Source organism: Cyprinus carpio, unplaced genomic scaffold, assembly GCF_018340385.1.
Source record: "Cyprinus carpio isolate SPL01 unplaced genomic scaffold, ASM1834038v1 S000006625, whole genome shotgun sequence".
Lineage (NCBI taxonomy): Eukaryota > Metazoa > Chordata > Actinopteri > Cypriniformes > Cyprinidae > Cyprinus > Cyprinus carpio.
Window position 1 is genome coordinate 903,636 of NW_024879257.1, and position 15,305 is coordinate 918,940.

At 36.4% G+C, this 15,305-nt stretch overlaps 1 pseudogene; it reads right to left on the reverse strand.

Moving 5' to 3' along the window:
• Window positions 1–3,369: 3,369 nt before the first annotated feature.
• LOC122144251 lies at window positions 3,370–6,616 on the reverse strand (annotated as a pseudogene).
• Between the last annotated feature and the right edge of the window lie 8,689 nt (window positions 6,617–15,305).

The following is a 15,305-nucleotide window of genomic DNA, read 5'->3' on the forward strand; positions in this document are numbered from 1 at the left end:
AACAATTTATTCATCTCTTAATTTCAGTCTCTTAGAAACATTATCAGAAAAGTGTTGCGTTTGCTTGACTTGTGTTGAATAGTGATCGCTTTGCTTTCGTCCTATCTCGTCTCTTACTACTCTACTCTGGGAGGAATGGGTCCTGACTAGCAGAAGACAGTTGCACTTGTCTCGTGGAAGACGGCCATCTTGGATGTGCATGTTCCTTTTTACATCACCTCTTTTAAAACCGAAGGTGTGCTGCCAGCTGACCAGCAATTGACAGAAAAAAGCTTTTGCCAAGAATGACAGAACAGGGATTTTATGCATATTGGTGGTGCTGTGGTGATAGAGAGAGAGAGAGAGACGCATGGATTCAGGTGGTCTGCTTTTCTTTAGTTTTTCATTGCGTTAGGAGTTGAATTTCTTTTAAACCGTTACATTTGGAGTGCAGTTTGATATGTTTAGCAGGAGGATATACCAAAGGATTTCAGTGGCGTTTGGGATCACGAACGGGACCGACTACAACCCTTTACCAAATACTTCTTCTTTTAACACCAGTCTTTTTATAGATTTATTGCTTGAAATATTTGCAAGTATGTGTATTGTTTGTATGTATGATAAAAAGTAAAAAAAAAAAAAAAAAAAAAAAACCACTATTAAATTGTTCAGGAAGTTTTGTGCCATAAAGAAATGTTCGTAGATGGTCATATTTTCAGGACGTGAGAGTTTGTTTCTTGAATCTACGCACCGGATGTGGTGTTCTTCAGGAAGAACATGTGTTATTGTGAACTTTAACCTCCGATTCATCCCTTTGACCACTGCGGACTTCAAGATACAAGACTATTCTCTATGTATGTTATATATTGATTTAGTATTATAGAAATACTATTGTGTTGGTGTATGACTCTGGGTAGAGATAAGAGAACCCCCCATTTATCTGCATATAACAAAGGCACAGTTAGAAAGTCCTCAGTCGACGAGCTACAGAGATTTTTAAAGCACAAGAGATGCACGTGGTCCTTAGGGAGACCTTATAAAATGTGAAGAACTGATTTTTGGATGAAGAGATACTAAAAAAACAGAAAGACCAGCCCAAGTTTTAAACATCCTCATAACCCACATGCAGATAATGTGGAACAAACTGTAATAATGCACAGAGACTTTTTCTATCGAGTACTTTGATGTCTATATGTAAGTGTGTGTGAGTGCGTATTGTGAGCGTGAAAACCGATCGATTTTCACACGTTTCTGGATCATTTGGTGACTGACTTGCTTTTCTGTGTGCAAATCTTTATTTTTTTTCAATGAACGGTCTGTGGCGAGGGTGTGGTGAATTGAGTCTTGCATGTTGATCATTTCTGTGATTTTCCTGTGATGGACGAATAAAATGGATTGGATACGGTCTACTTGTTCATGCTTCTCAAGTTCAAGGGTCGTATAAGGTTTCCCTCCTGGAGCGGATCAGAAACCAGACCGCTGCTGTGTCAGGAATTGATTTCTGGTTTGAGTTATCTGTCATCCAGAGCATGCTGAGGGTCCTCCTTATGGTAAAGAGAAATTTGAAATAGTTTTACTCTAACATCTAATATGTTTTATATTAAGTGAAATTAGAAGCAGATATATGTAAAATCCCTTTAAAAGTACACTTCAAAGTAAAAATTCAAAACATTTTTGAGGATTTTTTTTAATGCTATTCCTTTTTCCTGCACCTTCTTCATATTTCCATATAAATCAGTCCAATTTAATGTTTAATATTCAAATATTAATATCCGTGAACCACTTTTATTAAAAAAAAATATGTAGGAAACAATCACTTGCTAGCACAGCATTTGTGTGTATATTGCAAGTCTGTTCTGCTCACAAGGATTTATGCACCCAAAAAATACACGTAAAAATAGTAATTTGGGCATTCTACTTATTATAAATGGCATTACAGTTTAAAAGAAATGTTTTCTATGTCATATATTTAAAAATGTCCTTTATTCCTGTGAAAGCAAAGTGAATTTTCCGCATTGCTCCAGTCTTCAGTGTTGCACGATTATCGAAATCATTTTATGCTTGAAACATTTATTATACCCATGGTGAAGGACAGTTGTTGCTACTTAATATTTATGCCGAAACCATTATATTCAATTAGTGCTTGTCACCAAGGTACACATTTTCATTTAATTTAGTTATACCTTAATGTACTAAACTAAAAACTAGAAAAAAAAAAAAAAAAGCCAACACTAAAATCACAAATGAACTCGAACACTGGCAAAATAAACTTTTTTTTTTTTCAAAACAATTAATATGTAAACACAAAAATATAAATGAATTTACAATATTATCAAATATCTCAGTGGTACTAAAAAAAAAAAGTAGAAAGATCTTTCGTCCTAAGAAAAAGCAGAATGAAATCAATGTCAAGCAACTGAGTGGTTCAAATTTTTATTAGTATTCATATGTTTAAACATTTTAAACCATTTGGGTTATGTGCAAAGTAAAACAAATAAATCATTTCCAACTCATTGTTTGAACTGGTAGACATCTTTAGTAAACTTTAAACCCAACATTTTACAGAATTCATCCAGCAGTCTACACCCCATACCTCGGCAGCCCCTAAATTACATATAATTACACATTTTATTAGTCGGCACTTTGATTTAACTTTTGGATTTTTTTTTTTTTTTTTTTTTTTTTTTTTAAGATGTCAAAATGTTTTTGCATCCTCTAGATTTAATCCTACGATTTTACTTCTCTCTGATCTATAGGATGTTTTAGCAGGGTATTTAACGTACAGAGCAGAGCAAAAACTGTCATTTAAAATAAAAATCTAGAGGCTAAATTGTAACTACGTACAAAAATCAATTCTATGTGTATTTCTTACATGTAATAATTGGCCCATATATCACAAATCTCTAGCCAAAATATATTTCCCAGTATATAGTCTGGTACTGTGACACAGTTCAAACCGTTTTTAACATATAACACTAAACATTTAGTGCATCTTTTTATAGATTTTCATTGTCATTATTTATCATCTGCGAGTCCTTCCCTCTCCCATGGTCACCACTTGGTATAGTTATTTTTCATATGTTTTGCATCCCACACACCCTGTTGGAGACGTTAAGCTCCCCTCTTAAACAGAAACCCAGACACAGAAAAAATGTTTACTAAGAGAGAGAAACTGATCAAAATGTTTGGTCCCTACACACAAATGGTTTCTTACGCATTATATGGCTCTTGGTGTCTCAGTCTCATTCTCTCTCGCAATATTGACTTGTTGCTATACAGAGAAACAAATCTGAGAGAAACACACACACTAACGGGGAAACATTAAGAGGTTATGAAAGGAGAAGGAAGGGTAATGGTCAAGTGGAATTTGTCAAAAGTTTTTTTCTCTTGTTACCCAGACGTCTGTACCCCCCTACGGCGCACAGATAAGGAGTCTCCACCACAAAACTTGTTCTCAAAGTGGAGAATCTTGTGGCAGTGAGAGCCTCTCGCTTCTGGATACCTGTTGAAAAAGAGAGGGAAAAATGGTTTGGTGAATGCTATGTGACCACGTTTGTGTCAGAACGCTAATATATATCTATAATACTCAAATATATATAAAGTAAAAAAGTAATACCTCAAAAATAACAATTTAAAATGTTTCCAAACTTAATGTAATTTATTCCTGTGATGACCAAAGCTAAATTTTTAAAATTTAGAAAGCATTCTTAAAAGGCAGATTTGCTGCTAAAGAAACCTTTCTTCTAAGTAAAACAGTAAACTTCTGTGTGTGTGTGTGTGTGTGTGTGTGGTGACTGTGTGTGTGTGTGTGTGTGTGTGTGTGTGTGTGTGTGTGTGTGTGTGTGTGTATATATATATATATATTATATATATATATATATCTATTATATATCATATATCTATCTATATAAATATATCTATATATAATATATATATCTATATCTATATATATCTCTATCTATATCTATTAGATATCATGATATTTATCCCTGTTAGTGGCAGAGGTAACATTTCACATTTTAATTTAGTTTATCTTTTGATGTACTAAAACTGAAATAAAAAATTTAAATATATAGATATTTTAAAAAAGGAATAGAAAATGACAAACTTAACAAAAATCATAAAAAATGCGTCATGAAGCTTAAAATTTTGGTTTAACTTGTGATGATTTTTTTTTATTTCAGGATTCTTTGAATTATAGGACGTTTGAATGGAACAGTGCTGAATTCAAATCTGTAAAATGGCAAAATAATAAACTGGAAATCTACGAACTGCGATGTATGAAAATGTTCATTTATTTTATTATATTTTATCCATTTTTATTCCATTCTATTATTTTGTGTCAGTGGTTTTGAGGGTTTCAAAATGTCTTTTTGTTTTTTTTAAAACATAATATAAAAAAACATCCTAGTAAAGACTCTTAAATGGGACAAAAAGTCTTAACTGGCAAACACTGTCTGTAGAGGTTGCTAGTGTTCCCTTGTAATTAACCGAGAGAACAATGTTACTGGGACGCTCGCGCACAAAAGTAACAGTACAATGGATGCATGTGTTTTAACCAAAACCGGCCTCTCTGCGCTCCAGTTGGAAGTGTCTCTCCCTCTGCAGACGGCCAGTAGATGAAGTAACCCAGCTGATCCACATGCTCCAACTTTCCGGTCACATATCATCTCTTCACGCACCAGGTATGACTGAGGCAGGTATGTTCCAGCCTGCGAACACAACCAAAGGTTCACTGTCACATTTGCTCGAACACCAGATAGAACTGTGTTGCCAAAGCCTTGTCAGTTATCAACCTGGACTTCATTTCTTGGCATTACTCAAGTGGTTAAGTAGGGCAGTTCAGGAGGTTTTGAGGCAGACTAAAAGATATATAATATAAGATAGCAGTATTGCTGCAGTTACCTTGATGTTGACAAGAAGCTCCACAAAGTCTTTGGGCGGCATCACCACAGAAGTGTTGAGAGGTTAGATAGGATTGATTAGCATTTGTTTAGACGCAGATTCCAGATTATGCCGTCAGTCTCTAAAAGCAGAGAAGGAAAACCACCATGTTACTACATTTTGGTACATGTAGTTTATTTTTGGGGGGGGAATCTGATGAAAATTGTGTGTGAATGTATGGGCTTTGTAAGGGGAGATAAACTTCGGCTCTCCACCCTGTTTTTTGAATCATGACCACGATGTCAGGGCAGGGTCACTGTCGCTGAACTTTGGGCACCGGGATGTTAATGAGCTCCACTCCCTTCCCTCGTCCCTCCAGAACCCCTCACTCCTCCTACAACCCTCTTGGATGCGTGTTGGCAAAAAAATCCATGTCTGTTTCCTCTTGGCTGTCCGCATCTTGTAAATTTTCCTTCACGGTAGTTCACCCCGCAGAAATACATCCTCTCCTCCTGAAGACCCATCATTATGAATGGACACATTCATTCACCATGATCAGCTAGACACACATCATTCTGTTAGATCAGGGGTGCCCAATAGGTTTTGATCGCAAAGGCAATGCTGGTAGATTCGGACATCATTTAAATAGCCTGTGCTTTCTCAACCGGGGGATTGCAAGCTAAACTTAAAACTAAAATATAATAAAATTCACTTAGGCTATTTTATGATTATAATAATGTTTAACTAATTTTAAATATATATATTATATAAAATAAATAAATAATAAATAAACAGCACCCCACTTTTCTATGTATTCTGTGTTTTCTCATCACGCTGTGTGAAATAAGGCGTCTGAACAGACAGGCTCAAAACCGCTGTATGTATATTATGATACGCAAAAACGACAAGCTCCTGGCTGGATAAATCAAGCCAGGGTTTACGTTAGTAAAGTTTTTTGATGGATGACGACTGTAATCAAAGTAAAAGACGATTAGAGACAGATTACAAGGAGTCGTACATTAGGACATTTGGTCCGTTTATTATTGTATGCTTAAAATGAACCATGATCATCACTATAACATTTCTGCTTTGAAACTCAGTTCAGTATAATTCATGTAGTTTGTATATAGTGACTGTGTTTTATAATGGAGGATGCTTCATTTTGGAATAGTTTGGTGAGGACAGTCCAGTTTATGGTAAAAAACAAACTTTATGTAGCCTACATATGGGCCATTAGAAAACTCTAAACACAGGGGGGAATGCGTTCTAACAGGAGAAAGGAACTATTCACTGATGACGTCGAGCTGCTTCTCAGATCATTGATGGGTTTCCACACATTTAGAAAGTTTTTTTATTTTCACCCATTTGTTATGTTATTTTTTGGTATGTATTTTTAGTGATCCTTCAAAACTTTCAACACCCCATAATGCACTCTGTCAATATGCAAAAAAAAAACAACAACCCAAAAAAAAACTAAAATTCAATTTTATTAAAAAAACCTAGTTACAGGCATTGGGCATTTCAAAATCATACTGACAAAGAAATCAATGAATATAAATGTTTTGACTTTTTATTTGTCTTAAATGTTGAAGTAAAAAACATTTATTAAAACATTTTGAATACCTTGTGGTTTTTTAAGGGATCCAAAAACAGATTTTTTCACATTCTTATTCTGAGTCCTTTTTTTCATGTGGTTGCAGTGCGGATGGAAATTGCGGTTTCTCATCACCTCTATGAAGTAATACCTGTACAGTTAAAGCTCGCGCCACACAAAAACCACGCCAGAAAGGGGGGGGGGGGGAAAATGAGGGCCAGGGGGGGGACCCAAACACACATCACCAGCACCAGGGGCCCTGGGACTGCTTTTGGCATGATGCTGCCTGATTATGCAGACCATCCTCCAAGTCCTGTAGCATCATCCACAAAAGCAGGGAAGAAAAGCTGAATTACCACGCTTGTCTAGTAAAAATCATGGCTTCTTTGCACTTCTAGGCCAGGTTGGATGACATCTTCAAATTAATACATGCTAACTTTTTTACTTTTTAGTTAGCTTTGGTATTGAACATTAGTAATCTAAAACTTTTTTTTATGTAATATATGGTCTCACTTTCATGGACGCCATGTGTATGTATGGGAAACTACTGTTGGAAAAACTATGTTTTGTTTCCAAATTGTTCACACAAGATCGCACTTCTCTTGGGGGTTGAAAAAACAATTGCATTGTGTGCAACAGATACTGGGAAAATTTCCAAACCTCCCCTCCAGAAAGGACCAACAGGAACAAACCCACTGCCTGATGCAAATGAACAAAACAGCATCTGACCCAGTGACTGATTAACACATGGACCAAAAGTGAAAACAAAATCAGACTGAAACATAGCGGAAAAAAAAATTTTGCACCAAATCTTTTGTTGGTGTCCTATTTGCATAATACAATATAATGAGGAGCAAAAAGAAGGAGTAAAGTATTTAAGCTTTCTTGTTTACAACAGTCAATCATGTTGCATGACTCCAGGGAAATTATGGCAACAAAAAACCGAGTTCATTTCAGCTAGAAAACATCTATAATATACATAAAGGTTTTGTTTACAGGTGGTGTCCTAAGGGATGCAGGTCTGTACTAAAATTTCCCATGACAACGGCCTGCAATTTAAAATGATCTAGTATCAGTACCTCTCCGCTAGTTCAGTTCAAAATCAACCTTCGGATCTTGCACAGACCTATTTCATATGCCATATAGTGTCTGTTTGATATAAAATGTTATTTAGGGCTTTGTCAATATTTTAGCTGATCAATACTGAAAACAGTCCAACCAACCCATTTTAATAGGATTAGTCAGGTCCTGTGTACCGCTGAAACACCAGCAGCAGCAAATTCACTTCATAAAAGCAAGAGGGCACATCCAAAAGAAAGTTAAACAGGGAAATTGAAAATTTAATCGCACAATAAACTAACAGGTATTTTGATAATGTCTTATTATCGCGATTCTTTCTTCAATAAAATAAAATAGCCTAGTTGTTTTATTTTATTAAAATACTAAAATATTTCTGTTGCTTGCACAGAATGTGGTTGTTAGACAAAAAATACTATAAAAACTATACTTTATAATAACAACGAATGCTCCACCTTAAAGTGTAATATTGAATTACTGCCATAAACAGTGGTGGTTAAAGTGTTGGCCCCCTTCCGGATTTCTTATTTTTTTGCCTGTTTTGGTGACCACTTTAAATGGTCGTCCGCTCATCACACAAGAATTAAATATTTGTCAAATTATAAAAAACAAGGTCAACACAACCTGCACAGTTATTTAAATGAGCCGTTTTGTTATTTATTAAGGGAAAAACAAAATCCAAACCAACTGGCACTGGTGGGAAGAAGTGGTTTGCACCCCACCCGGTTTAAACACTGTAGTTTTATCAGACCTGAGTTCAATTTCTCTAGGCACACTCCAGGCTTGATTACGGCCACACATGTTCACGAATCAAGAAATCTCTCTTAAAGAGGACCTGACTGACAAATGTTGAGTAGCCCCAAACTATCCTCAAAAGCTCGAAATCATGCTGAGGATCCAAAGAAATCAGAATACAAATGGAAAAAAGTAATTGCAGATCTATCAATCTGGAAAAAGGTTTTATCTAAAGCCATTTCTAAAGCTTTGGGACTCTCCTCAGCGAAACACATTGATAGGCCATTATTCACAAATGGCAAAAAACAGGGAACAGGGGAAAACTTCCAAGTAGTGGGTCTGGCCAACAAAAATTACGCAGCAAGACAAACAGTGAATGACTCCTCCAAGAGGCTCTCAAAAGACCACCACAAACAACAGCCAAAGAACTGCAGGCCGCTACACTTGCCTCGTATAATGTCATGTGTTCATGACTCCACCATAAGAAGAGTGACTGGGCAAAAATGGTCTGCATGGCAGAAGTGCCAAGATGAAAACCCCCATCCCAGAAAAAAGAACATCATACCAGCAGAAAGTTAAAATATGGTGGTGGTGGTGGTAGTTTGATGGTCTGGGGCCTGTTTTTGCTGCTTCAGGACCTTGAAGACTTGCTGTGATAAATGGAACCCTGAATGCTGCTGTTCAAAAAAACGCCTGAAGGAGGACTGTGCCGGCCATCTGTTCGTAAACATCAAAGCTTAAGTCGCACTTGGGTTCTTCTGCGCAGAGCAGGACCACAAGAGCCAAAACACAACCAGAAAGTCCACCTCTTAAATGGCTGCTGAAAGAAAAACAAAATGAAGGACTGTTGGAGTGGCCTAGTCCAAATTCCCCCCGGACCTGATGTGGCTATTGAGGTGCTGTGGGAAGTTACGTAAAAAGGCAGGGGTGGCGTTTCATGCTCCGAAAACCCTCCAATGTGGCGGACTTACAACAAGTCTGCATAGGATGAGTGGACCCAAAATTCCTCCACAGCACCTGTAACGAGACTCACTTGCAAGTCTATCGCAAACGCATGTGATATGCCGTTGTTGCTGCTAAGGGTGGTGACCAGGTATTAGGTTTAGGGGGCAACACACTTTTTTCACACAGGGCCCATTGGCGTTTTGGACTTTGTTATTCACTTCATGAATAAGAAATCGTCCATGTTGTTGTTTTTACTTGTTGGGTTATCTTTTACTAATTATTTACATTGGTTGATGATCTGAAACATTGAGTGGTCAAACATGCAAACACAAAAAAGAACAGAAATCAGGAAGGGGGCTATAACAATTTTTCAACACCACTCAGTGTGTGGACAGAATATATACTTTTTAATACATCCAGTACTAGCTTCAATACTGAAAGTAAAGTTACAAATATTTTCAAAAGTTTTTTCGTTTTTTTTTGGTTGATCAATATAATAAAAAAATAAAAATGGACATCCAAAAATAAAGCACAAACAACTGATTCTAAATCCTGAGATTAGGCCAAAATATTGCCGCTGCATCTTCAAATGCTCTTCTTCCTTTATGCTGACTTATTACTATTAGGATTTTGAAGTAATGACTAGCACACACAGAAGCTGATAATCTAGGACAAAACCAATCCATGTGTTTTAATTACTCTGTAAGAGGGCACTAGGCACTTATGCACAAAAATGAATACATCAAGGGAAACACACCATATGCAATGGTTCGGCTTAATCTGTTTAAACCATTGTTTGATTCATTTTTAGATGTCATTTCTTTGAAGCTATGCAGCACCCAGGCATTCATCTATTATGGTCATGTGACGTTATATTTGCATGAATGCCAAATCCTGTTGGGTGAGTTGTAAAAAAAAAAAAAAAAAAGGAAAATCTAAGCCTAAAACAAAAATGCTTCAAGAGACTCTAATCGAAACGAGTAATTTTTATACACCAATCACAACCTGTTTCAAATACACATGAGCCTTGGCCCATCGCACACACAGAACACACACTGCAGATTACGGCTTGGCTAACAGAGGACCGTCTTTGTTTAAAAATAACCAGAAGCCTTGCAGGAGTTTTTCCACAGGGACACAAAGATGGCTGGGTTTTTGGTAGTTGGCTCCATCCGCAGGTTCAGTGCAGGCACTTTGAACTCACCTGTGTGACAGAGGATTTCAGACCACGACAGCACGATCTTTACAGCTTATCTCATGATGAATAAGCCAATTTAGCCAATTTAGTTAAGAATTAGAGTGCTCTGATATGCCAGAAATGCTCTAAAGGTAAAGGACGAGGACCCAGAGCGAAAGGTGCTCCATGAACTATGAAACCTTCTGAAGCTCGGATTTGGCCCTTCTTACGTTTCAAGTACTAAGACACTATGCCCCTGAGGGCCCGAAAGTGATCCGACCTCCTTGCTGAAATTAGTAGGTCGCCAGTCGAGATCACAGGCTGCTTGCTCCGTTGTCTCATGATCGCCGTGAAGTGGCAGTGCTTCAGCAGGACCACAACCAGTGTCTTATGAATGATTCACGACCCTCTTCTTCCTTGATTATAAACCCAATTCACACACTAGGTCCTGCACTTTCATCCTCAGTGGCAGCTGATGATTCATATTCTGAGGGGAACAGAAGCAGCCAGACGGTGCATGCATCATGAGTGGGAGCTGGTCTCACATCGTGTGAAAGTCCTCCAATGATAAATAATCTGGCCCACAAACATGTATTTCCTCGTTCCTGATTTTACTATGTTTGTATCGATCTTGAACAACCTATCAGGAAGTACAGGGAGCATGTATACATCCACATTCCTTTAAATGCAAAGTCTCATGTATGAAACTGAACTGTTTAATTTTCAATACATTGCCATTAATGCACCCACCATGCATCAGACTACAAACAACATGAAAAACAATGCAATGCAGATTTTATATATATTACACACACCTGTCGTGATTTCCTTTTATGCAATATTTATTATATGCTGAACATTGACCAGTCATGCATTAGGATATCTTGATGGAAAACATCTAAAAAGTGCAATTGCAATAGGATTTTTGGTGATGTTTTATATCCTGGTGTCTGTGTTGGACTGTCGGCCATTTTGCCTGAAAGCTCAACAAGCTGTTCTGACACGCTCCACTCACATTACATAGCGACACCCACTCTGAAACTAGGCAGGAGATGGCTTTCCCTCTACACACACGAAAACAAATACTACCAGACAAAAAATAAGGTTCTAATCCTCACAAAGCCCAAACAAACTCGGTCTACGTGTGTGTTCAGTCATACTGCAGAATATTGTTTAGAAAAAAAAAGATGACGTCTATATTACCAGTCAAACATCAAACTGATGTTGTTTTATTTTACTTGTGAATGTTGTTTTTTTTTTAAATACTTCATTTATGTAGTTCACATTGTAATGGTGTAGTGAGGTGGATATAAACATTCTGACCCTACCACAGTTACAATCAAATAAAAAATTGTTAGTAAAAAAGTTAATGTCGTTATTAACGTTGTTTTTATATTTCACTAACGTTAGCCGGTTAGCGTTTGTGCTAACGAAATCACCACATCCTGAAGGAAGTCCAAAGCGTTCGATCCTTCTCCTCCTTTTTTAAATCCTTCTGTCCGGAGAGCAGAGTTGAAAAGCGACGTTTCACCATGTTGTGTAACTGGAAACTAGCGAAAGCTTGGCGAATCCGACGACCTCTCTGTTTACACTGTACTGCTTCACAACTGTTGCTGTGGCGCTGCTGGTCTCATAGTAGCACGAGACCGACCGGATTATCATACTGTTTAGTGCATCAATAGAAACGGGGAAGGGGGCGCTGTTTCCACCAAATTACATAACATCGTTTGGTTTAATTTTAATAAAGTTTATATTTCAATGTAATAAATCACTACTACATGAACACAGACGTATAATATAATATAATATAATATAATATAATATATATATAATATATATAATATAATATAATAAATAAAATATAATATAATATATCAGTTTCACTGATAAGGGGCGTGTGGCTTTCGTAAAAAAATCAAGATCTGTCCCCCCAAACCATTTTGAAAATACCAGGTTAATGTTTTTATTTGAGTGCAGGTAAGGGTTATGTGGAACAATACAATATGTTTATGAATATCGCACTTTGCAGTAGGATTTACAAATGCAAAAGGTGTTTCTCTGGTGGGAACAGTTAGAGTAAGTTTGCCATGAGGAAGTTATGATGAATCATATTGGTAACACTTACAAATAAAATACAATTCATTATTAATACAGGTTAATTGTTGTTGTTTAAATATTAAAATGTTATTGTAGAAATTAGCATTGTGTGTGAAATAAAATGCTGGAAAAGTATCTGCTTTTGGGATACCCAATGCATTCGGTAATGTTAACAAGTCCTTATTGTAAACTGTTTTACCTAAAATTATTAAACAAACTATCACACATAACATGCTGTTATACTTAATCTAACCGGCATGTACAAAAAAAATATGACCTGGATAGGACCTACTTAGCTTAATAGCCTTAGATATAATTTATCTACACATGTGGTGTTCAACACTAATTATTAGGCTTTTGAGAAGCTGGAATCACCCATTCAGTCAATATTGCAAGTACCAGTATGTCAATTCTCACAACTTAAGGTCAGGCCATGTGTCCCCCTTTCTAAGGTCAATGCCTCTCTTCAAGAGTGAGTGAGGGGTGAAAAAGGCCTAAGGTGAGTTCAGATTCACCTGAACCCTTGAATAAGGTTTAGGGTCAGGGAGTGCTTAAGGTTTTTTTTAATTACATGAAAATCCCTTTAACTCTTTCTGAATGGCTGGAAGTCCTGCTGTCGCAGGGGGCTAATGGCAAGGAATAGCATGATCTTCAGGTGGGAAATTTCAATCCCACCGCCTCCATGTCCATACTGAGGAGAAAAAAGAAATAACTAATGAATCTGAAGGCCTGCAGTGAAATACTGCAGCAATACTGCTGCCTGCTTTGCATATGGGCAGATACAGTCAAATAATTAAAAATGAATCACTAATGTTTTCAGTATTATCTACACTCATATAATAAATTGATGGTCTAATACTAAATATAACTCCTTTATACTTGGTCACTCTTCTTACTCACAGAAATCATACATACAACATAGAAAACCAAAGCACATGATTTGGTTTTTTATACAGTGCTGGACTATGTAAATAGCAAGGTAATCTACAGATACTTTTGCTGGCATACTTTGTTTGACTATTGACATATAGTCTGGCTTGTTCACACTGGTGTTTATTAAAAGATATTAAAAGTGTGCCTAAACAAAATATAAAGTGACCGATTCTTATTACAAATAACTGAATATCACTCCAACTGATTATGTCAAACTGTATGATTATAACTGATGGATATGATTAAGACGGTCAAGATTGGAAGTTGGGACAGAGATTACTTGTGTGTAGATCTACTTTTATTTCTCTATGTTATGTTTATGTCATCTATTTTAATAGTTTGTCTAACATATATATTACATTTAACATAAACAAAACATGGGGATTTAAAGCTTTAGTGCTTGATGCAAAATTTAAATCCAATTCAGACGGTCAAGGTGTAATAATATGTAAATTTATTAAAAAGATATAGGAAACAGAAACCACAAATCAAATAACTTGGAAAATAAAAGTTCTTGAATAATAATAACAACCTTCAAATATAGAAAATGTAAATCCAATGTTAGTACATTTTTAATTACAAGCCATTTATGATGGATTGAACCCAACCAGTATTAATCAAAACATTAATAAAATTGTAAGTAAAAACATAAACAGTTTTTATTTGTTTTAAATCAAAAGTACCAAAATATTAAAAATATCAAAGTATCAGAGTATCAAAGTATCTGAATTTCAAGGTATTGAATTTGAATAAAACCTGTAAGAGTTCTAAGTCTGAGTCTAAGAGTTGTCGAGTGAAGCCAAAAGAAGAGGAAGTGAGCTGAAAAGATAGAGACGACCAGAGTCTCAGAAAGTCAAAAAACCCCTTCTATTTTGCAGAGTCTATCTTATATACTGGTTGTTTCCAGAACATAAGGTCGTCATCATTGGCTATCACTATAAACACCTAACCTTTAAAAATAGGTCTAGTCAATGCTCTCGATTTTGGACTTCTTCCTATTTTAGATTCGAAGTATCCTACTGATACTTGTCCTAAGAAATATTGATACAAAAGACAATACGTGCAATTCAACTTCATATGCAAAACAGACTAAGCTGACTACGCAGTTAGAAATACTGTGAAATTACATATGAAATATACCACAAAGTTTACCAAAACATCTTTTTGAAATATAAAAAATGAAACCTGTTAATATATATAGTGAGACCGATCACTACCATGAAATATTAATTTTTAACTTTTGAAATGAAACTATCATTATGAATTTACCACATTTTGAGTTACGTGACTTCTCAGAATCTCTCAACAACAGCTTGGGTTTAATTTAAATACGGGTGGACTTCTGTCTCTAGAATCCCTGTATCACCACGTGGGATTTCTTAGAATCTCTCTGCACAAAACCAGTGCTTTATAAAAACGCCACCTGTCAACAAGCCACATCTATATTATACCAGGGTTATTCAAATCTTACCCTCGAGGGCCAGTGCGCTGCAGAGTTTAGCTCCACACCTAGTCAAACACACGCCTGAGCAGTGTTAATCAATGTTTTTTGGGATCTTAGAAAATCACAGGCAGGTGACTTTGATCAGGGTTGGAGCCAAAACTCTGCACCGCATTGGCCCTCCAGGGCAAGCATTTGAATAACCCTGTCTTATACTGTATTCAAAAAAAAACATTTTAATATTTGCTCAGAACTGTTAAACCTGTTGTACTGGTGACTGCCAAATTGGGTGTGAGGACAGGCAATAGTCTCACATGACAGATTTTTATCACTGTCATGAATGATCTTTGGGTGGGGTGCATCTGGGCCTGAGACTACACAGACAATACACATTCAAAGAAAACGGTTTACCTTCATTCTTCTCTGGCTCCCAATTAACTGGT